Genomic DNA, 26,838 nt, shown 5'->3' with positions numbered 1-26,838 from the left:
TTGTTAAAAATGCTCTACCCAATACATTTAGATAGGGTCCTTCCTCTACCTTCATTCTTAAACATTTCTTCTGCACCTGCCTCTTGCCAAGGGCTGTGACAGGTCCCTGTGCTCGGGGCACACAAAGGGTCCTGGCAGAGACAGGTAGGCAGTGACAGTGACCATATGAGGTGACACCTATATTACTATACAGACTTTCTCAGCACCCAACATGTGCCTGTGTTAGGTGCTGGGGGCCAAAGACGAGTAAGATGTGGGCCCTGACCTGTTGAGGCTTACAGTCTAAGCAGAGCAGCCCAAGAGAAATCCAGAGCAAGCCACATACAGAATTTACATTTTTCTAGTGGCTACAAAAATATATATTTATAAAGAGAGAGGTGAAATTAATTTAAATCAGATATTTAATTTAATCCAGTGTCCCAAATATTATCATTTCAGCATGTAATCAATATAAAATGATCGATGAGATATTTTACATTATTTTTTTCATACTAAGTGTTTCACATCTTATACTTACAACCCATCTCTATTCATACTAGACACAGTTTAAGTACTCAGTAGCCGCATGTGGTTAGTGTCTAAAATAATGGACAGAGCAGATCTAAGGGGAACATGGATTTGTAAATCATTTCACAATGTGTTGAAAGCTCCCACAAGGTGTGCCTGGTTGTGGGTGATGGACCTCACACCCTGGGGTGGGATGTTTTGGGGAGAAGGTAACGGTCAGGGAAGGCTTCCTCGAAGAAGTGGCATGTGCACAGAGGTTGCCAGATGAATCATGGGAAGAGACTAGGTCCAGAAGGTAGGACAGGCAGCCTGAAGACAGGCTCGGTGGCTTCCAACAGTGCAGTGTAGGGAGGGGTCATCACCAGGGTGGTGGTCCTGGCTTTAAAGTAAAACTGAAAATGTAAATTAAAAAGACAAAACAACAAAACAAGGGCAGGTTTTAGTGAATAGGAATGAGGTAGGTGGGAAGTACAGAGGAAGGGCCCGCAGAGAGGAAAGGTTTTCTACTTAAGGATAACCTGACACAAGACCACAAGGATGAGAAGCACTTTGCCAGGGCTGAGCCCTGGTGAGCAGAAGATAGGCTGGATTTTGGCGTCATCCAGGCCCTTTGGGCAGTGTGTGGGCTGCACAACCGTCCATGGTGGCTCGTTGCTGTCCTGTCTCCCTGCACCCTCTCCAGCTAGACTTCTCCCACATTTCCACAAGAAGATGTGCAGAGGAGCTGATTGGAGGATGTGACATTGATCTTTTTTTTTTTTTTTTCAGAGTTTGTCCAGAAGAAGAAGTTCCTAACTATGCCTGAGCCTTGCAGTGTCCCACATAAAAAGAAAAAGACAGTCCATGCCTTGGGGGGGCCTTACCCGCCCCACACCAGCATTAGCCTGGGACTGCCCCTTAAAGGGCTCTGGTGACTGCGGACGGCATGGGAGAGCAACCGCTCATCCATGCTCAGTGCGCTTCCAGGTGATGGGTATCTCAGGGGGACTCCAGTTCACTGGAGTGACCTTGGATGAGTCACCCTGCCTTTCTGGGCTTCCTCTCCTCCTCTGTGAAATGGGGGTTGGGACAGATGACAAAGCTCACAGGTGTTATGACTAGGACACTGTGACAAGCCAGAGCAAACCTGTGTGCGAACCTCCACTGGACAAACTGTGCCCCAGGCTGTCCCCACCCCAGCCCTCAGTTCTCAGCCACCAGCCACACACAGAGTCCCGAACACTTGGTCCTCCCAGCCTCCCCTGAGCAAGCTGCCGCCTGAAACCCGGGGAAATCTGGTTTTAGAAATGTCCTTATGCAACCGCTTCCCCCCTACTTTACACTGCTAGTGCCTTAGGAAATACAATATTGGCAAAAGGGATCACACTCGGAATGATTCCTGGGAACTGGACAGACCAGTTTGGTGAGAAGCCCAGGGCACCTTCTCGAGGAGCCTGGCCTCTCCCTCCCGCTCCCCCTTCCCTGGGCTGCGATGAACCAGGAGTCAGGCTGGGTCACAGGATGAAAGTCTGAACGAGACGAAGCTGCCTGGAACAGCTCTAGCGTATCCGAGCCTTGGCCCTGCTCGCTGGGCCTTTAATAATGCAACAATAACGAGCTTCTACCGCACACAAAGGCTTTCGGAAAGCTGGAGATAAAAGTCACTTTGTTCTGTTCTTGCCCAATACAGTAGACATCCATAGGTGTTCCCACAGAAACTAGCCACTCGGCCTGTCGCTGTAACTGGGTTTTCTCCCCTCCCTGCTTACTGAGAAGCTCTGGAGACCTAAGAATGAAACCGGCATCCAGAAAATGAGCTTTAAGGAGAGGACAGACGAGAGGAGAGCGTACTGCCAAGCTGGGTATGCTTTCTTGCTGAGCCCTTCCCTTCCGGGAGGCTGTTGGCCTCTGCAGGAGGCTGCATCCACTTCATCAAAAAGTCATTGTGGCCCCAGTGTGAGCCTTAATGCAGTCGGAGCGTGGGCGGCTGCGGAGACAAAGCCATTTCTCCTCCCCGCTCTGCATTCGGGCTGCATCACGCTCGCTGCGGGGGGCGGGGGCAGCCAGCGCTGCGGGCGGTCCCGCACCCCGGGAACCTGCCTGCGGACCCCAACCCCTCTCGCCCTTTTCCCCCGTCCATGTCCACCCCTCCGCCCCGCGCCTCAAAGCTGGAGTTTAAATAGCTAGCTCTCTGCCCTCCACTGTCCATCCACTTTACTCTTATGCTGAGTCCAGAGCTGGGCGGTAGATGGGATTCATCCAGACTGACCCACCCAGCGCCTGAACTGTATGCTTGTGGCTCTGTGGGTGCAACAACATAAACGCTTTCTTTATAACCTCAATTGTCACCTTAAGGAGGATGAGCCCTAGAACCTGTAGGGGACAAGGCTTACTGACCCAAGCTGTATTTTGGGTTTGGGTATGCAAATTTAGGGACAGCAGCTAGGGCACAACAGAATGACTTTGCATAACAGAGCACCAGGAAATCTGGGAAGGAGCGAGAGGATCAGGAGACAGGATCAGGGGGATGGGTTGAAAGAGACAGTCCTGGCAGGCTGTCAGTGCAGGAAAGCTTTACAGGACACACTTGTCTGGTTGGTTGGTTGGTTGTGTGTTTGAAAGTGTTTGCTGTGGGTTGTGCAACTTTAACTCCCCCAAGAAACTGTCAGGAGAGTCTCCACGGTTCGTGAATGTCATGTGAATGGATCGGAGGGGTCGCTGAGAGCAGTGTCTGCGTTCTTGCGGCGTGAAACAGACAGACAGCTGCCGAAACCGCCCGGTTGGAAGGACGGGGAGACAGCGGGCATCTGGGCTCTACAGGGAAGTCCATAGGGAGCCCAACAGCCCTTGTATGCATGGCCTTGAACTGATCCGCACCCCTCTTTGCACACGGAGGTGACCTTCACTGAACTCATGGCTAGCGCCGGTCGCCTAGAGCAGCAGCCTTTCCCACGACTGCCTGCCAGGCTGGAGGTCTTTGGCTGTCTCTCCCAGCTTCCAGGCTGTCTGAGTGGAAGCCTCCCTCAGGCGACCCTAATCAGCAGTTGTGCCTTGACCCAACCACAAGCTGCTTTCCGGTGCTTCCCTTGGCCACACATTACCCATCCTCCATCTGTGCAGGGCTGGGACCAGCGTGCCTCAAGGTTGGGAAACGGAATGTCTTCCAAGACCTTCATGATTTTTCAGATTCCTTGCTGATGGTATCTTCTTCCTGTTCCCAGCTGCCATCATTTCCTATTGGCCATGGGATCGAGACTGCAGTCGTGAACCTAACTTGAATACTTGCCGGCCTTCACCTACACGCATGCATGCCTTCAGTCACTCGCCAAACCCCAATCTGGCTTCTTTTCTTTTTTATTTTTTGAAGATTTTATTTATTTATTTGAGAGAGAGTGAGCGAGAGAGAGCACACAAGCTGGGGAAGAAGCAGAGGGAGGGAGACGCAGACTCCTCGCCAAGCAGGGAGCCCAATGCGGGGCTCAATCCCAGGACGCAGGGGCCATGACCCGAGCCAAAGGTTGACACTCAACCAACTGAGCCACCCAGGTGCCCATGGCTTCTTTTAAAATGTAAGGTGGTCCCGTCACTTTGACTTCCACTTAAAAAAAAAAATCCCTTTCTACCCCTCCCTGAGTGGTCCATGAGAAATTTAATCTCTGAGCCACCGTCCATGCTGGCCTGGGCTCCTGGAGTTCTCTTCCCCTCTGCTCCATGTGATCAAATCTGTTTCAGTTGAGTTCCTAGGTTGCAAGGAACAGCATTCATGCAATCACCAGGAAAAGAAGGCTGAGGAGTGGCTGTAAGCCTGCAAGAGCCTGAAAGACATCAAGGTCCAAGATGGATCCTGGGAATGGCTGCTTCTAGTCTTTTCTATTGCATGGTCTTTCTCCTATGCTGTTGTCACTTATATTAGAGTTTGGCTCCTTTACAGACTGACTTGTTCTATCTACTCATGGTTTCTATTTCTTCATGACTCTGACTTACACTTGGCTTTGGCTGGGCCTGGACTCTCCAGCCCCACCTTGGCCTCAAGGTAACACTTGAAGCAAGTCTTTTCATGCCAGCCTATACTGCCAGTTCACCCATTTTGGTTTCCCAATTTCAGATTCCAGCTCATCCTTTTATGTAGGTCCAAGTCACAGATCTCAGACTGCCCAAGGATGGAACACCCTTGAATCAACTTTCTCTGGTCAGTCAACGTTGGCTGGTGGACAAGGATCCATTTCCACCAGTGGGGACTGGAGTTGGGGTGTTTCCATAGGGACAGTTTCAGGTGTGAGTTGGCATACCTCTGCTACAAGGACCTTAAAGCCCAGCTCAGGTCATAGCTCTTCGGTATTTCTTTCCTCAATTACTTCCTCATTTATTTGGTACTTACAATATTGTATTTTTAGTTACTCTTGTCTGTGCATTTGTCCTTTGTTACCTGAATGATAAATACTTTAAGGTCTGAAACTCTTAAAACAGAGGCCCGAGAACCTTGCAACCAAGGCTAAATGACCACCCAACCTGAATTTCTTAGTGACATTATGATCTCAACCATTCTCTACGGCCATCCCTAGAAATCACTGAAAACATTTAGAGAATTTCAACCTTTTAGATCTTAGTTCTGTTATCAGAATGCCTCCTATCTGGAGATGATACAGATATTTTATACCTCACTTTTTGAAGCTGAAAATATGGCTGTAGCATTCTTAAGGGTTGGAGGACTTCCCTAAGGGTGGTGATGGAGGGCACCTGACATATTGGAGAGAGATCAGAGAAATGGAATAAGCTTGAACTGATGATTCATTAGTGATAGGGAATAAAGAAGAGCATGGAATCTGTTAATAAAGTTACCTGTGTTTTGGCTTGGGTGATTGGGTGAAAAATGGGAAGGGAATTCTAAATTTGGAAAATGGGAAGAAGTTTGAGTGTGATCCATATTTGATAGACCTTCAACATTAAGTCAATAAATACTTATTTAGTAGCCACTCTGTGCCAGGTACTGGGCTAGGACTGGTGCTAAAAGATGAATGAGATAATTCCTGCCATCGAGGCATTCTTTTTTCAAAAAGATATTTATCTATCTATTTATTTATTTATTTGCACGTGTGTGAGAGAGCATAAGCAGGGGGGAGAGGTAGAGAGAGGAGGGAGAAGAAGACTTCCTGCTAAGCAGGGAGCTTGATGCAGGGCTTGATCCCAGGATCCTGGGATCATGACCTGAGCCGAAGGCAGATGTTTAACTGATTGAGCCACCCAGAAACCCCCCTACTGAGGCTTCTGTCCAGAGAGAGATACAGCTGTGGAAAGAAAAAAATTATAATACACAATTATAAGAACTGTAATGAAGAGAGATCTGTTCAAGCTCTAGTGGTATACCAAAAGGGAGAATAATTAAGACTCCTTGGGAGGACTGAAAAAAACCTTTATACTTTAGAAGGATCATAAAGAATGACCAGGTAATTAAGGAGGGCATTCTTGCTATCAGAAACACAATTTGAAATATCGTGGATACATTCAGAGAGTGATACAAAGTGAAGCAATAGTCAGTTCCTGGAGAACCTAAGAAGGCAGGCTAACAAAGCAGACTTTATTTTGCAAAGAAAAGGGAGTCACTGAAGAGTTTTAGCATGGAAGTAAGGAAAGCAGATGTGAGATTATAAAATGACCACTCATGCAACAATGTGAAGTATGAATTAGATGGAAATGAGACAGGGGGCCAAGAGACTGATTAGGAGATTAGTGAAATCATTCACAAATGATATAAGATCTCTCTATCTGAGGGAGGTGCAGTAGTGACGGAGAGAGATGAAGGCTGGGGAGACATTACAGAAATAAAATACACGTGACTTAGTGGCTCGTGGGCGGAAGGGATGGTGAAGAACAGGAAGTCTTGGGAGATTGGGCCAATAGTGGTTATACTAAACCAGACCCCAAAATACAGAAGCTGGTTGGGACAAACTGGTTATCTCTACTAGACTGCTTTTTCCTTAAGAAGAGGAATTATGTGTTGTTCACTGTCACATTACCTGTGTCTACTACAATATATCCAATGCCTAGTGATCAGAGAATTTTGAGCATGTGGCTTTAAAACATCTGAGGGATTTCTAGAGAGATATATCCAGTACTTAGCTTTTAAATTCAAGAGACAGATCTGAGCTGGAAAGGTGCATTTGGGAATCATCATGTATAATGGTGGGTGACCTCATCCAGGGGGACTCTAGAGGGAGGCCAGAAGAGTAGGTTAAGGATAGGATGTGGGGGAATAGCAATATTAAAGGGGCAGGTAGAAAAAGAGCCGCCATTTGTAAAACTAAGAACATTGTCATGGAAGCCAGTGTGTATCCAGAACATGGGAGAGGCCAACAGTGTCAATGGCTACGAAGAGTTTATAGCTCCCAGAAAGTTTCACTCCAGTTAGTTGGTTTGGATCCACTCTCAGAATCATAGACTGCTTTCCTATTAAATCCAGCCCTACCAGGTATAGTCCTAGGCCCACAGCCTCAGTTTCTCCATCCAAGGAGCCATAGCAGCAAGTGAGTGAACTTATTCTCCTTTCCATATAGTGCTGTTGTGAGGGTTAAGAGAGATAACAAATGTCAGCAGCTTTCAAAATTCTTAGTTTCAGGACCCCTTTATGCTCTTAAAATTTATTAAGAACCCAAACAAACTTTTGTTTAAATGTGTTATATCAATATTTACCACATTATAAATTAAAACTGGGAAATTTTTAAAAACTCATCTAAAATTAATAAACCATTTATGTTAATATAAATAACATATTTCATGAAATCTCACTATATTTTGGAATACAACTTAGAGAAAAGAGTGTCATTGTTTTACAGTTTTGCCGATCTCTTTAATGCCTGGCTTAATAGAGACATTAATTTCTCATATCTGCTTCTGCATTCAATCTGTTGTGATATCACATGCTGTGTAAAGTCTAGAAAATTTTGCTGTACTCTTGTGAGAGAATGAGAGCTAAAAATGGCAAATAACATCTTGGTACTATTGTGAAAATAGTTTTGTCCTTGAGGATTTCCTGAAAGCATCTCATGGACATTCAGAGATCTAGACCACACTTTGAGAATCACTGATGTATTTGAATGCACTTTGGAAGCCAGAGAGTCCATATAAAGTTGTTATGATAACCCTGAAAATCTATACCCTGGGAATCAGAAAAGGATCTCTCTCACATGGCTCTAATTTGCCCCCAGAGGAGCATTATGCCTGAGTAACATTGCTCCAAACAGGTCCTAGAGGCTGAGTAGAGCAAAGGATTTCTAGCCCAGATTTCTTACTTTTCCTAACTTAGAATTACATGAAAAATGTAAATAAGAATGTACTATAAAAATGCAGGGTGTTAATCCAAATTAGATTGTTTTAAGATCTTGTTATCTTCTGGCCCACAACTAAGGAAAAAAAAATACACATATACACACAAACACATATATAATAACACATATATACATATGTATATATATATATATATATATATATATATTTTTTTTTTTTTAAGAAAGAGCAAGGGAATGTTCTATGCTAGAAAATATTATTTAACACAAAAAAGGCAGTAATAAAGGCATGGAGGGACGAAAAGAAATCCACATGGCACACAGAAGAAAAATAGCAAAATGAAAAATTAAATCTTACCTTACCAGTAACTGCTTAAATGTAAATGGACTAAAACTATAATAGAAAAACAAGGATTGAAAAAAATGGATAAAAACGCTCCATCTACTATATGCCATCTCTAAGAGGCTTTGCATTCAAAGATAAAAATAGCTTGAAAGTAAAAGGTTAGAAAAAGATAGATCATACAAATAGTACCCCAAAGAGAACTGATATACTAATATCAGACAAAACAGATTTGAAACAAAAATTATTACTAGAGGCAACAAGTACATCTTATAATAATAAAAGCATCAATCCATCAGGAAAACAATAATTATAAACACATATTTACTTAACAACAGAGGCTCAAAATACATACAGCAAAAACTGACAGAATTGAAGGGAGAAATAGACAATTTAAGGGATAGAAAGTTTAAGATACCACTTTTAATAATGTATAATTAGCTGGTCAGAAAATCAACAATGAAATGAAAGAGTTGAACAAAGTATAAACCAATCAGACCTAACACACACTTATAAAACATTCTACCCAATAACAGAATGAACATGCATCTCAAGTGGCAATGTAACATTCTCCAGAATAGACCAGGTATTAGGTCATAGAACAAGCCACTATATATTTTAAAGGACTGAAACCTTATAAAAAGTATTTCTCCTGACAGCAATGGAATAAAAGTAGAAATCAATTATAAAAGGAAATTTGGGGAATTCATACGTGTACAAAAATTAAACAATGAACTCCTAAATACCCAACGATCAAAGATGAAATCACAAAGAAATTAGAAAATACTTTGAGGTAAATGAAAGCACAACAGGACACCTGGGTGTCTCAATCTGTTAAGTGTCTGACTGTTGGTTTTAACTCAATGTGTGATCTCAGTATCCTGAGATTGAGCCCTACATTGGGCTCTGTGCTCAGTGCAGTGTGTACTTGAGATTCTCTCTCCCTCGCTCTTTGCTCCTCCCACTCATTCTCTCTCTCAAAGAAACAAACCTTAAAAAAAAAAAAAGAACAAAATGAAAACACAACATACCAAAACTTATGAATGCAACTAAAGCAGTGCTTAGAGGGAAATTTATAGCTCAGAGTATCATTCTTTTTTTTTTAAAGGAAACATTTCAAATCAATAACCTAAACTTCCATCTTAACAAACTAAGAAAAGAACAAAGTAACTCAAAATAAACAAAAGGAAGGAAATAATAAAGACTAGGGAAGAAATTAATGAAAAAGAGAATGGAAAAGCATGAGAGAAATCAATCAAACCAAAATTTGGTTCTTTGAGCAGACCAAGAAAATTGAAAAACCTATAGCTAGCCTAGGCAAAAAGAAGAGAAAGACTCAAATTACTAAAATAAGGAATGAAAGAATGAACATTACTACCAATCTTACAGAAATGCAAAGGATTATTGAATATGATGAACAATTATATGCCAAAAAATGAGATAATATAGACAAAATTTAACAACTTCCTAAAAAGTTGTAAACTACTGAAACTCACAATAACTCCCCACCAAAACCTAGATGATCTAAATAGCTCTGTAAGCAAAGAGATTAAATTATTAATTTAAGACTTCCTCCATACAAAAAAGCCAAGGCCCTTGGAATTGTTAAATTTTAACAAACTTCACTGTTAAATTTTAATAAACCTTTAAAGAAGAATTAACATAAATCATTCACAAACTCTTCCAAACAAAAAAGAAAGAAAGAAAAGAAGGCAATACTTCACATCTCGTTCTATGAGGCTAGTATTATACTGACAACAAAACCAAAGACATCACAGGAAAAGAAAATCACAGACCAACATCTCTTATCAATATAGATGCAAAAATCCTCAACAGAGTATTAACAAATTGAACCAGCAACACAAAAAGCAACATCCACATGATCAAGGGGGAGTTATCCCAAGAATACAAGAAGGGTTTAACATACAAAAATTAATATACTATATCAATAGAATAAAAGACAAAAATGACATAATTATCTCAATAGATGCAGAAATATCTTTTGACAAAATCCAACAGGCTTTCTTGATAACAGTACTTAATAAACTAGGAACAGATGGGAACATCTTCAAAATATTAAAGGGTATCTAGGAAAAACCCTCAGCAAACATCATACTTGATAGTGAAATACTGAAACTTTTTTCCCCAAGATCAGGAACAAGTAAAGAACACTTGCCTACTTCTATTCAACATTGTACTAGAGGTTCTAGCCAGAGCAATTAAGAAAAAGAAATAGAAGGCATCCAGATAGAAAAGAAAGAAGTGAAACTATTTTTATTTGTAGCTGGCATAGTCTCATACATAAAAAACCCTAAAGAAGGCACTACAAATTATTAGAACGAGGAAAATTCAGCAAGTTTGCAAGATACAAGAGTCACATACAAAAATCAATTGCATATCTAAACGCTAGCAATGAACGATCCAAAAATAAAATTAAGGAAGTATTAAGGGAAATCATACTCCTCTGTGTGTCTCCTTTACTCTAACACTACCACCTCTGACACTTCTGACACTTTACTCAACACTACTACATTTCTGACACTTCTGGTCAACAAGTAAGTATGTGAGGGGTTTTCTGTGCTCCAAATGACTCTGTGATACCAGCTAGATGTCCTATAATTTAACTCAATTCTAACACCGTCTACCTCGAGATAGCATTAGATCCTACAAGTTAAGCATTCTGTCCTACAAAACTATATCCTCCTCCCCCGACCCCCAACTTTGGATGTCAATTGCAAGTCCACTTTGCTATCTGACATTGCTTCTGACGAACTGGCTATAGATTGCAGGTTTCCATGACCTCTTCCTCAGGTTTGATTAATTTGCTAGAGTGGCTCACAGTACTCAGGAAAACATTTTACTTACAAGATCATCAGTTTATTATGAAAAGATACAACTCAGGACTAGCCAGGTGGAAGAGATGCATAAGGTTAGGTGTAAGGAAAGGGCACAGAGCTTCCATGCCCTCCTGAGCTCAGCCCTCTCAAGCACTTCCATGTGTTCACCAACTTGGAAGCTCTCTGAACATCATTTTAGGGGGTTTTATGGAGGCTTCATACATAGTCATGATTATTGGTCATTGGTGATTGATTTAACCTTCTGTTCCTCTCTTCTCCCCAGAGGGTGGAAGGTGGAACTGAAAAATCCAACCTTCTAATCGAGGTTGATTCCCCTGGAAACCAGCCCCCATTCTAAGGGGCTTTCCCAAAGTCCCCTCATTCACATAAAACCAAGTGTGGTTGAAAGGGTCTTGTTATAAACAGCAAGGTACCCATTTCTCATCTTTATTTCTCAGAAGCCATTTCAGGAACTGAGGAGGAAATCCGAATGTTATAACAAAAGATGACCCTATTGCTCTAAAAACTTGGGAAATTACAAGGGTTTAGGAACTGTATGCTAAGAACAGGGGTGAAGACCTAATACATATTCATATTTTCATATTCATATTTTCATATTCTAAATCATAATACCACAGGAAACAATTCCATTTATGTTAGCATAAAACAGAATAAAATACTTAGGACTAAATTTAACGAAAGTATATCAAGACCGTATATACTGAAAACTACAGAAGTCATGGAAAGAAATTAGAGAAGTCTTAGATAAATGGAAAGGCACCCAAGGTTCACGGATTGGAAGAATTAATATTGTTAAGATGGCAGTATTTCCAAGACTGATCGATCTACAGATTCACTGCAATTTCACTCAAAGTCCTAGTTATCTTTTTTGTGGCCAATGTGGATAAGCTCGTCCTAAACTTCATATTGAAGTGTAAGAGACAGATAATAGCCAAAGTGACCTTGAAAAACAAGAACACAGCTAGATGACTTACACTTCCAAACTTCAAGACTCAATACAAAGCTATAGTAATCAAGACAGTGCAGTTCTGGAATAAGAATAAACATCTAGATCAATGAAATAGAACTGAGAGCCCAGGAAGAATCCCTTACATTTACGGTCAATTGATTTTTGACATGACTGGCAAGTCAATTCAATGGGGAAAGACTAGTCTTTAACAAAGAGTGCTGGCTCAAAGAGATATCTACATGCAAAAGAACAAATCTGGATACCGACCTCGCATTGTATACAAAAATTAGCTCAAAATGGATCACGGAATTACAAATAAAAGCCTAAAGTATGAAACTCTGAAAAGAAAACATAGTCATTGTGATCTTGGGTTAGGCAATATAGATAAATTGCACTTACACAAAGTTTTAAGTTTGTTTCTTAAGTGGATGTTATCAAGGAAATGAAAAGATGACCCACTGGATGAGCAAAAATATTTGCAAATCATATCCAATCAAGGGCTTATACCTAGAATGTATAAGGAACTCTTACACTTCAATGATAAACAATCCAATTAAGTTGGCAAAGAATGTGAATGGACATTTCTCCAAAGAAGGTATACAAATGATCAATGAACCCATAAAAAGATGCTCAATACCATTAGCCAACAGGGAAATGCCAATCAAAACCACGATGAGATACCATTTCACACCCTCGAGGATGGTTATATATACTACTAATACTAATGAAAACAGATAACAGTAAGTACTGAGAGAAAATGGAACCCTTCATACACCACTGGTCCGAGTGTAAAATGGTGCAGCCACTTTGGAAATAGTATAAATAGAAGAGTAGTGTGAAGAATAAAGGAACAAATAGAATATAGAACTGCCTTATTCTTGCAGTTCCTTAAAAAGCTAAACATAGGGTTACATATGCAATTCCACTCCTTAGTATATACCCAAATGAAAGCATATATCCAGGCAAGAGTTTATACCCAAATGTTCATAGCAGCTTTCATTCCTTATTTATAAGAGCCACAAGGGGAAATAGCTCAAATGTCCCTTAATTGCTAGTGGACAAATAAAATGTGGTATATCCACATGATGGACTATTACTTGGCCATGAAAAGGATGAAGTACTGATCCATACTACAATGTGAGTGGGCTGTGAAAAAAAATCCAGACACAAAACCCACATACTGAGCAACTGTGTTCATAGGACATGGCCAGCAGGATAAATTCATAGAAACAGAATAGATAAGTGGTTTCCAGGGAGTGAGAAAATCGGAAATGGGTAGTGGCTGCAGTGGCTATGGGTTTCTTTCTATGGTGATAAAAAAATTCTGGAATTAGTGGCTATGGGAACAAAGCTTTGTGAATGTACTAAAAACCACTGAATTATACCTTTTAAAAACATGAATTTTATGGTATGTGATATATAGCTCAATAAAGTTATTTCAAGAAATGCTAGATTTTTACTTTTATTGTGAATACTATCTTCTGTTTGCTTCGAACCCATCATCCAACACAGTTCCCAGGAATCTAGAAGTATGCTTCCAAAGAGCCTCAGTCTCTTGTCTAATTTGGACTGGGACAGAGATGCCAGTGGAGGTGGAAATCACCCTAAAGAAGGGGTCAGAGGATGGGGTTTAAATCATGATTCTGTCTACTAGCTCATTGGCCTTGGTTGGGGAAGTCACCTTGCTTCTTCCCCACGTTCCTATTCTGAAAATACAAATGACCCTGGCCCTATATATCTCCTTGGGTCCTGTCAGCAGATAACCCTGTAAATAAGAATGTTTACTAAACCATAAGCACTATGCAAATAGCAGTCTTTGTGATTGGAATCTCCCTAGCTTAATGTTAAGGTGGACAGATTGCAAGTGGAGATACTGCCACCATTCCAGGTGACTTTAATAACAAAACCCTAAAGAAGACCTTCAGGATCTCAAATCGTACAGTTGTTGCCTTCCAACGTCTGGGAAAAAAGGTGACATTCTCCAGTGCCCAAGAAATTGCTGTTAATATTGTAAGTATTTAATTAGATTATCTTCCTTATAAGGATTCCCCCTTGTCCAACCTACTTCTTTGCTTTTGTTGATTTTGGTGTTTTTAGGCATTGTTTGTTAAAGCAAAGCTTTCTAGGGCTTTGGTCAATTGTTGATAGGCGAATTAAAGGTCTACCCAACAGAGTGATCTCCAAAAGTTTCTCTGGAAGCACTACAGTGTGGAGCATAGACTTTAATGTCAGCCATATCTGGGTTTAAATTCCAGTTCTACTACTTCCTAGATGTGGGACCTTGGGCAAATTATGTTGTTTGATTTCTCTGAGCCTCAGTTTCCTCATCTGTAAAATAGAGGTTTTCACCTTTGTAGGACGTTGTGAGGATGAAAAGAGACAATGCTCAGTACAAGGTCGAGCACATAGTAAGAAGTTAATAAATCTAGTTATTACTGGGCCTAGAGAATGAGTAATCAAGGTCAAATGAACATCTGAGAGATAAGGATAGCAAAGGCTGACTTTGGGAAAAACTGAAAGGAAGAGGCTCTGACAGTTACTGATTGCCTCCTCTGTGCCAAGTACTTTTCCGTATGCTCTTTCACTTGGTCCCCAAAACCCTGAAATATAGGTATTAATTCATATTTACATATGACAGAACAGAGACTCAAAGAGATTAAATAACTTGTTTAAGGTCATGCAGGTTATTAGCTGTCCATTTTAGAGTGGACCCAGGTTTGACTGATTCCTAAGGCCAAGGTCTTTTTTTTTTTCCTCTGTGTGACCCCAGTCCATAGGCCCTGGTGGTCTTACTTCTTCCTGCTCATCTGGCCTCCTTCTGGCTCTACAAATACAGACCTGTCCTTTGTCACATGACTCCACCTGTCAAGTTCCTGTCCTGCTCTCCCCTCTTCCTCCAACTCTAGCCAGCCTCTGGATGCATGCCTCCAGGTTCAAGTGTTTTGGGCAGACACTGGATTCACATGATGGAATGCCACAGAGGTGACTCAAGGACTGGAGACAGGGTTGGACCTGAGGCACAAGGGTCTCTTCAACTTTATTCCCATCTTTCGAGAGTCAGTTCAAATGTTACTTATTGCCTTCTTTGAAAGCTCTAGAAAGAATCAATCCTACTTCTTTTCAAAGTACCTTATCCAGACCTCTGTCATACATTTTCTATTATACTGAAATTATCTGCTTATTTGTCTGTCTCTGTTCCAGGCTCAGTGCAATCTCCAGCCTCAGTGAAGAATTATTTAATGTAGGCTTTCTTGACATTTTTGTGCCATCTATCTTCTGGCAGTTGATTAAGCTCAGAAGCCCTTCTCAGTTTATAAATACATAAAAGGAAACATACAGGATTACAAAGGAAACCAATTGTATTGAAATAGAGTAATCAAATTTTTAAGAAGTCAAATCTGACTATAACATACTACTTATTTATTAACACATTAAATAACAAGATCTACTGGTGGGTCTAATAACTACTGTGATTTTGAAGTGGTGATGAGCATAAAAATTACCTCAAGATCCACAACAATTTAATAGAATATATAAATATCCATGCTTTTTTTTTTTAATGACCAAGTCACTAGTGCTTCAAATACTACTATGGTTCGTTCTCTATACTCCTCAGTAGAGAGAATGTCAAACATAAATTTTGGGTATTAAAAATAAAGATGTATTTTTTAAAATTTTTATTTATTTTTTAAATTTCTTTTCAGCGTTCCAGAATTCATTATTTACGCACCACACCCAGTGCTCCATGCAATACGTACCCTCCACAATACCCACCACCAGGCTCACCCAACCTCCCACCCCACCCCAAAACCCTCAGTTTGTTTCTCAGAGTCCACAGTCTTTCATGGTTTATCTCCCCCTCCGATTTCCCCCAACTCCCTTCTCTCCATCTCCCCATGTCCTCTATGTTATTCCTTATGCTCCACAAATAAGCAAAACCATATGATAATGGACTCTCTCTGCTTGACTTATTTCACTCAGCATAATCTCCTCCAGTCCCGTCCATGTTGATACAAAAGTTGGATATTCATCCTTTCTGATGGAGGCATAGTACTTACTCCATTCTCATCTTACTTAACAGTCCCATGAATTCTATTCAAAGGCCTCAAAGCCTCCCTGATTTAATGAATCATCTGAAAGTCCAAAGTGGTCCAAGACAACCTCCCTTCTCTGTACTTGGTAATGCTTGTACTTGTACTCAGCACATTGAATTGCAAATCCTGATGTTTGTTTATATGACTTTATCACCCACTTGGGCTGTAAATTCCTTGAAGGAGAGGAACCTTCTTATTTCTTCTGGAAGAGTGCTTGGCAGAGGGTGGGTCTTCAGTAAATACCATGGATCTGATGGGAATGGATGATAATTCTGACCTACTGTTGAATGAAACGGGCCTTAGCATTGCCGCCGTGGATCTTCCCACCCTCCAGTTTGCCCATCCTTCAAGGTACATCTCAAAAACGCCTTTTCTTCCAGATGTCCCTGAGTATCCTGGCCTCACTGCTTTCTCTTTTAAGTGTGCCCTACTAAGTTGAAACTCACCTTGGCATTGAATTAAAAACCATAGTAATCCTCTCTTTTTAAGTCATATCTCTGATAAAGGGCTTTTATCTAGACTATATAAAGAACTCTTTCAAGTCAATACGAAAAAACTCAATTAAAAAAATTAGCAAAATGGGTGCCTGCCTTTGGCTCAGTCATGATTTTGGAGTCCCAGGATTGAGCCCCGGGTCAGGCTCCCTCCTCACTGGGGACCCTGCTTCCCCACTTGACTCTCACCTCACTCGTGCTCTCTCTTTCTCTCTTGCTCTTGCTCTCTCTCTCTCAAAAAAATAAATAAAATCTTTTTAAAAAATGGGCAAAGTATCTGAATAGATATTTCTCCAAAGAAGATCTACAATAGCCAATAAAGCACATGAGAAGCAGCCTAGCACCATTACATTAGTTACTAGGGAAATGCGAAGCAAAACCATGATGAGATATCACTTTACACAGTAGGCTGGCTATAATAAAGAAGGCTGGTAATAACGAGTATTTTAGAGGATAGGATATACCACTGGTGGGGTCATAATATGGAGCCAAGGACTCCGAAGACAGTCTGGCAGTTCCTCCATACAGCAGTGACAGTATGAACCAGCAATTCCACCCCTAGGTGTATAACCAAGAGAAATGAAGACATATATCTGCACAAAAACTTAGATGTGAACAGTCAAAGCAGCTTGATTCATAACAGCTAAGAAGTGGAAACATTAAAATGCCAATCAACTGATGAATGGATAAATCAAAATATAGCATTTTGCTCCGATGGTATATTATTTGTAAGAAAAAGGAATGAAGTCCTGATAGATGATACACCATGGATAAGCCTTGAAAATGTCATGCTAAGTGAGAGAAGCCAGCCCAAAAAGTGGAGGCATAATTGTATGGTTCCATTTTCATGACATGTCCGAAACAGATATATCGGTAGAGGCAGAACATCGATTATTGGGGGGGTGGGTTGAGAAGAAATGAGGAATGGATGTTAATTGGCACTGGGTTTTTTTCTGGCGTGATGAGAATGTGCTAAAATCGAGAATGGTGATGGTTACAACTCTATGAACACTCAAAAAAAACACTGAATTATACACGTTAAGTGGGTGAATTGCACAATATAGGAATTATATCCCAATGGTGCGCTTATACATGGTTTTGAAAAGACAAAGGGGAGAGAGAGCACATGGTTTATTCAGCAAAAGGAAGGAAGTTTGGCATGGCTGGATCATTAAAGCACAGACAGAGACAGGTGCAGGAGTTTAGACTGATTCGAATCTAAGAGCATCGAAAACGCTTGTGAAGCGTTTAAAGCGAGGGATGACATGATTGGATTCACAGTTTAGAAAGATCTCTGAGGTATTGAAGGAAGGCAAGGGGTAGTTACTGGAGGCCGGAATGAAGAGGCTTCTGGAGTACCCGCAATGTTCTGTCCATTGATTCGGGTTCTGGCTCCGTGAGTGCACTCTACAGAGAATTCAGCAAGCTGAATGATATGTGTCCTTTTCTTTATATGCTACTTCAGTCAAAATTTTTTAGAATAGGAAAAGCCCATGGACTTTTTTTTTCATTTTTTAAAGATTTTATTTATTTATTTGACAGAGATCACAAGTAGGCAGATAGGCAGGCAGAGAGAGAGGAGGAAGCAGGCTCCCTGCGGAGCAGAGAGCCAGATGTGGGACTCTATTCCAGGACCCTGAGATCATGACCTGAGCCGAAGGCAGAGGCTTAACCCACTGAGCCATCCAGGCGCCCAAGCCCATGGACTTTAAAAAAAATTTATTTGCTTATTTGAGAGAGAGAAAGCACAAGAGCATGAGCAGAGGGAGGGGCAGAAGGAGGAGGAGGAGCAGACCCCCTGTGGAGCAGGGAGCCTGAGATGGGGCTGGGTCCCAGGATCCTGGGATCCTGACCTGAGCCGAAGGCAGAGGCTTAACCCACTGAGCCACCAGGCACCCCCATGGAATTTTTGATTGGATTAACTAAGAGGTTTGCTACTTTGTAACAAAGTCTATTGATTCCATGCACAGAATCTAAAGGAGTTACTATAAATGTGCTTTATAACTGCCAATTAATTCTGATTACCACCTGAATACTTGGGCACAAAGGTATAATTCATTTGCTTACCAATGGCTGTCTGCGGGAGTGGTCTGTTCTATGTGTAATCAGTAAGGAGTGCATTGCCTGGAGGGAATTTAAAACAATAATAAGATGGATTAAGAGTTGGTGTACTTTTTTATTATTAGCTTGCACTGGAAATTCTAAGTATCAGTGGTGAACTATTTCTTCCCTTCTCCAATAAATAATACAGTAATCCTGAGGTTGAAATCAGTGTTACGGCGGCCGTTGAGCCAACTGGGCCTCCAGAACCCCCCAGCCCCCACCCCCACCGCCGGCTAGGCAATGACAGGAATAGTAGCTGGTCCCTTTTGGAGTATAAAGCTCATTTAAACCTCACAGTTGTGTAGGGTGGGTATTCTTATTCCCATTTTACAGTTCAGAAAACTGAGGGCTGAGCAGGTTAAGTGACTTGTGCAAATTCCCTCAGCCAGTAGGGATAGGAGTGAGCCTGTCAGGCTAAGCCTTCTGAGTTGAAGCTCACTTTCCTACTAGGCTTTCCTGTCCTTCGGTACCAAGGGGCACATGGAAGGCCCTTGCAATATATTTGCCAAAGGGCAAGTAGATGAAGTACTGATCGTGATTTTAGTTACTTCAAGGAGGAGGTGCTACCTGAATATGACTTCTTCCCTACGTTGGTTTAAATCAGAAAACTGTCCATGTGCTACTTTCCTTCAGATTTTAAGGGTAAGTCCCTTGGAAAGTATAGCTGCCATCTCCCTGCTTATTGTTGCATTTATATCATCTGAATCTCACAACTATTCTAAGTAGGTTTTATTATCTCCACAGGTGAGGAAGCTTTCGTCTGAACGCTCAAGTGATGACGTCAGGGTCCCACAGAGAGTGAATGTGTAGGGGTTCACCCTGTGGTTACGAACAGGGATTCTGGGTCCTGGAAGACCAGTGTTGGCTCTACCTCTTACTAGCTATGTGACCCAGATAGCATCTGCAAATTAAAAATTTCAGTTTTATCACCCATAAAATTGGAATTATAATAGTGTTTACTGGAGAGGTTGCAAACTCAAATGCCCATGGGAGCCAGGGGTAGGGAGTTCTGCATTGCTCATTAGTCAGAGGCTTGGCACCTGCCTGGGATGCCCCGGGATGAAAGGGGTTGCTGGGCCAGGTGGGGGGTGGGGAAGTGAGGTTGGACCACTCTTTTTTTTTTTTTTTTTTTTTTTGGTACCACTCTTCAGACTCACCCTCACTCATTCTCTCAACCTGTATTTCTGGAGCACCCATGATATTCTAGCACGGTTCTAAGTTCTGGAAATACAAAAATGAGTAACGCTCAGGCTCTTTCTGCTCTTGGGGGGAGAAAATAGGAAAAACAAACAAACAATGAAAACACAGTGTCATATTGTGGCACCTTCAAGGTCTGCGAATCGAGTCATTTAGCCAATCAACAAACCCATGAAAGAGAGTTTCCTGCTCTAAATCATTGCCAGCAGTAGGCTCTTTGAGCCTGAGGAAGCACAGGGTGGTGCTAGGTGGGAATGGAGTCCTGTCCTCCCGAGATTTGGAGCCTAAGACAGACAAACCCATCTGGATGGGCATGTGCATTACAGGCTCCTGTAATGAGCCTCCTACAATATTTTGCACAAAAGCTGATGAAAACATTAGCAGAACCTTTCTGGGTGTAACGCTGTGCTCTGAACCTGAGGGCTGGCCTCTTTAGTTTCCAAGGAATACCCACACCCATGAAGCTGAAGGCTTGTTCTGCTTAACTGACCCAAACCTGACCAGCCTCACCCCGTCACCACCTCAGGCATTGTCCCCATTTTTGGTGGAGTGGAGCTCTTTCTCCCTGGATAATCCACGGTGCTCCCTGCCCTCTCTTGTGTCCTTTCCTGCAACCAAATTGCGCCTCTCCACCGGCACCTGGGTTATGTCCTAGAGCTCTTCTCTGCTCCCAAGCTGTCATCTTTTCCCCATTGGCTTCATCCTTTCTGTCCTGGGCTCACTTCCAATCGTTCTCCCAAATCACCTGGCCAATTCTCTGAGCCCTGCCCTCAGCCAAGTATCTATTTACCATTCCCCAATTGCCTCTAGAAGCACCTCCTGGGCCAGTGAGAAGGCTAGGTTTTCCCTAGTCCACTCCAGCTAATCTCAGATTCCACTCCCAAAATGTACTTACCCAAGGAAGAAGCCAAACTAGCATAAAGGAATGGGGTTGGAGCGGGGAAGGAGTGAACAAGATTGCTAAGTAGGGAGCAGGTGCCTCTCTGCCCCTTCGTCTCCCACCAGAGTCAGGCTGCAGGGGGACTGGGCCTGAGAACTTAACAGACGGGCCCATATCCAGAATAACACTCGCTTGAAATCCACTCGTTCGTGTTCACGTGCATTTGCTCACCTGGTGAGTGAGAGGTCATTATGGAATGCAGGTTTCCTTTTTGCTTCATTCCTGTTCCACTTACCCCCACTTCCATTTTCTTATTTCTTTCTCCCTGCTTTTAATGCATACTACTCCTTTTTTTTTTGTAATCACCCAAAGAAAACCACCAGAGTTCTTTCTGGAACAAGATGATCTTAATTACATCTACTGACGTTTTCTCTTTAGTCTGCTTCCGTCTATGCACAGAAACACAAATAAATGTCCCCCGGACAAGTGAGAACACGCACAAACCAGCAGCTGGGGACACATGTGAGTGGCACGCAGAGATAAGCACAACACGAGGTGTGTGTCCACCAACAGCCCAAAGTATTCATTCGGGAGAGCCCCGAGGATAAGCATACTGACAACTATAGGCCCCTTCCGAACACTGGGTGAGAGGGCTCCTAGCTGGCGCTCTCTGGGGACAAGGGTGACTGTGAGCAGAGGTGAGAGCTGAGCAGTAAAGAGGGAGACAGGCAGATGAGAGGGACCTAGTAGGTATGAGAAGCATTAAGAGTGAACAGACTTCAGGAGTATGCTGCTTGGTTGGTATTATTATGGTAAAACCTTGCAACTCCATATGCAATCATTAACTAAGCCCTCCAGACTTGTGTAGGGACCTCCCACTTTATGAAGATGAACCACCTTCTTATTGAGGGTTACTGATGCTTTCGATCTTGGTCTGCATCAAGATGGTTCAGTGGGTGACTGAGAGCAAGTAGAGACCGAGGGAAGGAACCAGTCCTTGCCAGCCCTCTGTCTTGTCTCTCTTCATCTGGACAAATACCATCGAGTATGTTATTGCATGGTAAGGAAGTAGAGGATTTGTTTATTTTTTTTGTTAACAATGGGAATTCCTGGATTGGGGGTCATCTATGTTTCTGGCTAAGTCACTGTAATATTAAGTGTAAGATACTTCAAAGTTTAATTGCTTGGGAGAAGGGAGTGTGGCCCACGTGAGGATGGAAAGAATCCCAGCAAGAAGTTTCGGACCAGGAGTTCACACATGTGTGGAACCCGAGACTGCTCCTGACTCTCTCACTCAAAGCTCCTACCACTACCTATCAGCCATCAAGCTCTCCTACTCTAAGGTCTCTTCCTCAACATGATTTGAAATTGGTCTATGGATATTTATAGGAGCATTGGGGGGCTTGTGTTATGCTTTCTGGAAGGATATAGAAACATGCTTGAGTTCCCGGTGAGACACGCAAAATGTGTGGCTATTTTGGAATGCGCTTGGTGGCAGATGGTGGTCTAGTTACCAGCTGCTAGGATGTTTATCATTGAAGGTCAGAGGGAGGTGGCCCAGGAGACAACTGTGAAGACAGAAAACTCTTCACAGATTACAGTGTCCTAGGTCCTGATACATAAGAAGATAAAAACAAAGAAATGTGATTCTGGATAATATCTCTTCAGTTTTCCTTGTTATTAAACCTGTATTCCTTAGAACAAACACAGCCGATTCTCAGACCCTAGAGACACCCGTAGTCGAATTCTACCTGTTGTAGATGAGCCGTGTTTAATAAGAGCTAGGGATCGGGACTTCATGCCTGAGAAAAAGAAAGAGGGCTAAGTTCTCACACAGGAACATGCGCTTGCCAGCTAGTCCCAAAAGGTTCTAGAAATTGCCATGCCTGTCTCAATGTGAGTGAGGAAAGCCCAGGCACTGATATATCACTGAATTTGCAAAATCTCAGAAGCAGGGCAACTATGGACATGGCCATTCTCAGTCCTAAGTTACTGCATGTTTCCGACTCCGCCTCCAGCTCGTGTAGATTTGCACTTGCCCATGATTATTTTGTTTCTGGGTTAGCTTGGGGAATCAGAGAGCTTAGAGATCGCCAGAACACCTGGAGTACATTACGGGTTCCTGCTAGAGAAAAATTATCTTTGTGAGATAACACCATCTACCACACAAAGGGGCCACACCTGCCTTGTATGAGAAAATATGTCCCTCCTTGAGAATTCGATTGTCAGCCGGTGCAGAGGGCCACAGTCAGTCCCTCTATGACTGGGTAACTCCCATGGGTTCCCATGACCTCAGGCAGCTCAGCCCTGACTCCAGCCAATTGTATGCAATTGGTCACCAGGGGAATGGATGAGAGAACATGGATAGATCATTATTTTTCACTGGTAGAAAAACATCTGACATCTATAGCCAATTAAATCTTGCCTATTCATTCACTATCTTAAATACCATCATATTGTAAATGGGCTGATGGGTCACTTTCCACGAGTTTCCTTGGTGAACTGCTTGATAGTCATCCCTGAACTTGCCCTTGCCCCTTGCTCTGTGGAGAGCTCAGGCCCTCTGACGGCCGATTCTATTCCACAGTGTCCAATGGGTCCCATGTCAACCTCTCACACGGAAGACCCCTTGAAGTTATTAATAACGAGGTAATGTCTTCTATAGTTTATACAAGGCAGGCTCTGCGCCTTCTATGCTGTGATTTGGTCTTTCATCGCAAATGGCTATTATTATTGCTGTTTTACAAATGAGGCTCATGAAAAGCAGAAAGTAGAAATAATTTGCCTAAGGTCACACGACTCCTAGGTGGTAGAACCAGGGTTCAAGTCCGGATCTGTCAGCTCTGAATTCCATGCCCTGTTTTGTTTTTTTTTTTTTTAAGCTTACATATTCTAAGCTAAGATCTCTGCACCTCTGTGACACCAACAGAGAAAACGGACCACTCATTCATCAGATGTACATCAGCATCTGCTGGGATGTAGGCCACATTCTAGATCAGGGATGGTCATACTTTTCTTGAAAAGACCAGACAGGAAAGATTTCCACCTTCGTGGGTTATGTGGTCAGTGATGATGACTCAACTCTGCCATTGCTGTGTGAAGGCAGTTGTAGACAATACATGGCTAAATTCCAGTAAAACCTTATTTACAAAAGCAGGCTGTGGGCTGGATCTAGCCCGTGAGCTGTGCCCCAGCTCTACGTACTGGGCTGATAGTAGTGAAAAAGAAAACTGGCAAAAACGCCTGCCTGTGTGGCCCTTACATTCAAGAAAGGGGACACACTTGTGTTTCCCGAGCTGTTTATCATGTAGAAACGGTCGTAAAGTCTCCGAAGGTGCTGATTCCTTAGGGGGAATGTCATCTGGAGCTGTCCTCACAGGCAGCCCCTCTTGTACCTCTCCCAGCAGGTGGTCCCTCATTCTTCGTGAGTGAGCTCCTCCTTCCCCTCTCCCTGTCCCTTCCAGACTCCCTCTTTATCTGTCTTCTGTCAGTCTGACCACTCTAACCCCTTGGGTGAAACCCTCATGGGCCGTTTAAGGGCTCTGCATATGAGAAGTAACTTAGAGATGACATGACAAGCTCTGTCCCACCACCAGGCTGAATTGCTAGGACGTCATGCTGGGAGCTACCAAGATGGTCACTAAAGGTGTTTTATTATTATTATTATTATTATTATTATTTAGAGGTTTTACTTATTTGAAACAGAGAGAGTGCACACATAAGCAGGGGTAAGGGTAGAGGGAGAGGGAGGAGAAGACTCCCCACTGAGCAGGGAGCTTGACACGGGGCTCGATCCCAGGAGATCCGGAGATCATGACTTGAGCCAAAGGCAGACGCTTAACTGACTGAGCCACCCAGGAGTCCCCACGATGGTCACTATAGTTATATACAGACAATGAGAAGAAATGGAACCATTTCTCAAGGCCAAAGAGAGAGAGCCAGTCAGATGCTGAGACAGTGGGAGGCAGAAGACAAGGGCGCTGGGACAGCAGTCAGGAAGGCTGGTTCCAGAGTCTTGTCTATGATGTGACCTTAGGCAAGTCATTTCCCCTGTGTCTCAGCTTCTTCACCTGTAGCACTGAACCTGGCTGAGGATGTCTGAGCAGTGGTAACAGTAGAATTCTTTAACAGGTGTCTCCCTATAGACAGCTTCCCCATCTCACTCCTGGGGCCTATCCTAAGAGGCCACTAATCCAGATGGCCCTTCTCTTCCAGCCGTCTATAAGATCTGTCCCTTTATCTACTGTTGTTCAACTTTATTATTCTCTCTCAAGAGTTGCTTTGCATTCACTGAGTCTGTGTCCGAGTCTGATATGTTATCCATGACTACCAGTGGCTTACGTCAATTAAGCTTTTTTCCTTTTTGCTCCACATCTGTGAGCAGAATGTTGTTTTGGAGCCTTGGATCAGCAGTTTGTAAACTCACAATGCTAAACCAAACCTCTCTCCTTCTGTCCTTGCCACTTGGCTCACAAGAGCTAACTAACTCCATTGGCTTCCAGACCTTCTGTAGGAACCAGTGGGCCTCCAGGGCCACCCAAGGTGGCCTGAGCCTCTCCTTCTATCCTGGGCCCAGGGCTCAGCCACCCAGCAAGAACTCCCTTGTTCCTGGTACCCAGACATTTGGAAGTTGAATTGTCAACTGTCCCTTTGTCTGATCAAGCAGCTCCATGGCCCTTGAGTTTAAACAGCAACCATAAAACAAAACTGAGGGCTCCAAGTCAGTTTTCGTGGGCTCAGCAGGTGATACCCAAATTCTGGGAAATATTGTGAAATGGGTCCTTTTCCCTTTCTGTGAAAAGCTGCTTACGACAATCTACCTAAAGAGAACAAAGATGGAGTAAAGCATTTGGGTAGCTGAACCTGCCAGATGGGCGGGCCATCCACCCATCGTCATGAGTCGTGTGACAGGAATCAAGCCAGCCGCTGAGTTAGGGGCTGCCGGTGGGAAGTTCCAATTTGGCTGGAAAATAAACCTGGTGAGGGAAAAGAGAGCTGTGCTTAGACCAGCAACGTGTTTGTTGGTGCATGCGTGGAACAATTATTTATTCTTCCTAAGCCTCTCATAATTATTTCCAGAAGACTCTGTAAATTCTAGTAAAGTGCTCAGGTTCTGGAGTTGGAGCACTGTGGGTTTCTGTCTTGGCCCTGCTGTTTACTCACTGTGTGCCCTGTGCCAGGATTCTTAATCTCTTAAAGCTTCTGGTTTCTTCTATCGAGTTGGGGTTGGTAATACCTACCTCCCCAGAACTGATGGGTAAGAGGTATGACATCTGTGATAGTGTTCAACATATTGCTGTTAATATTATTTTCTTCTCTGGTTGCTCCAAAATATTAACCCAGTTCCTTAACATATAATAAGCCTTCAATACATGTCCTATGATTAAGTTAGAAACTATGGGTGGGATAGTCCAATTATTGCTTACAAAATCCCTGGTGAGAGATAAAAGATACATTTACTGAATTTCCATCACTCAAATCTTTATTCTCTCTGGGCTATCTCCAGTGCTTCTGGAAGTTCAGAGTCTCAGATAACATGTCAAGTTTAGAACTTGCAAGAGAATGTTCACGCAAAAGGACGCTCAGAGACTGAATACCAAGTTAGCCCACAGAGAGAGCAGCCGTCCATGAGAGGTCACATGGCAGATGAATGGCAGAGCTGGGATTAGGTACCATTCCTGAACCCCTTTGGTGCTCATACCCTCACTGTTCTGCACACGCCTCACTGAGTGCCCAGGCCCTGTAACTGAGTCCACTCAGGGTGTTGGTGCCAAAGCCACAGTGAACTTTGTGCGTTCAGAGTCGGAGCCAGAACAGAGATAGGAGGGAGCTGGGGCAGGCTGGCAAGTAGCTCAAGAAAATGGAGAGGCAGGTCTGCAGGCCTTTCTCAACTTGACCTTCCCACCCCATTCCCCACAGCCTACCCTTGGCCCTCCCTCGTCCCATGTACCTGCTTCTACGTACAGATGTCTAGGGATCTCGGAATCCTGACTTAATCCAAACCATAGGCCACAGACTTTCCCTTTGTGGAAGAACTAAGTCCCATGAAATGAGCAGGAAAATTGCTTTGAAGGCAGCTTTGAAACTTTGATTGACTCTATTATTTTTGCACTTTTGGCCTTAAAAACTTTCAACTATCCTAATCAGCTGTTCC

Source organism: Enhydra lutris, unplaced genomic scaffold, assembly GCF_002288905.1.
Source record: "Enhydra lutris kenyoni isolate GAN:26980312 unplaced genomic scaffold, ASM228890v2 scaffoldscaffold9, whole genome shotgun sequence".
Taxonomy (NCBI): Eukaryota; Metazoa; Chordata; class Mammalia; order Carnivora; family Mustelidae; genus Enhydra; species Enhydra lutris.
The sequence above is the reverse complement of the archived record's forward strand: the minus strand, read 5'-3'. Positions refer to the sequence as shown.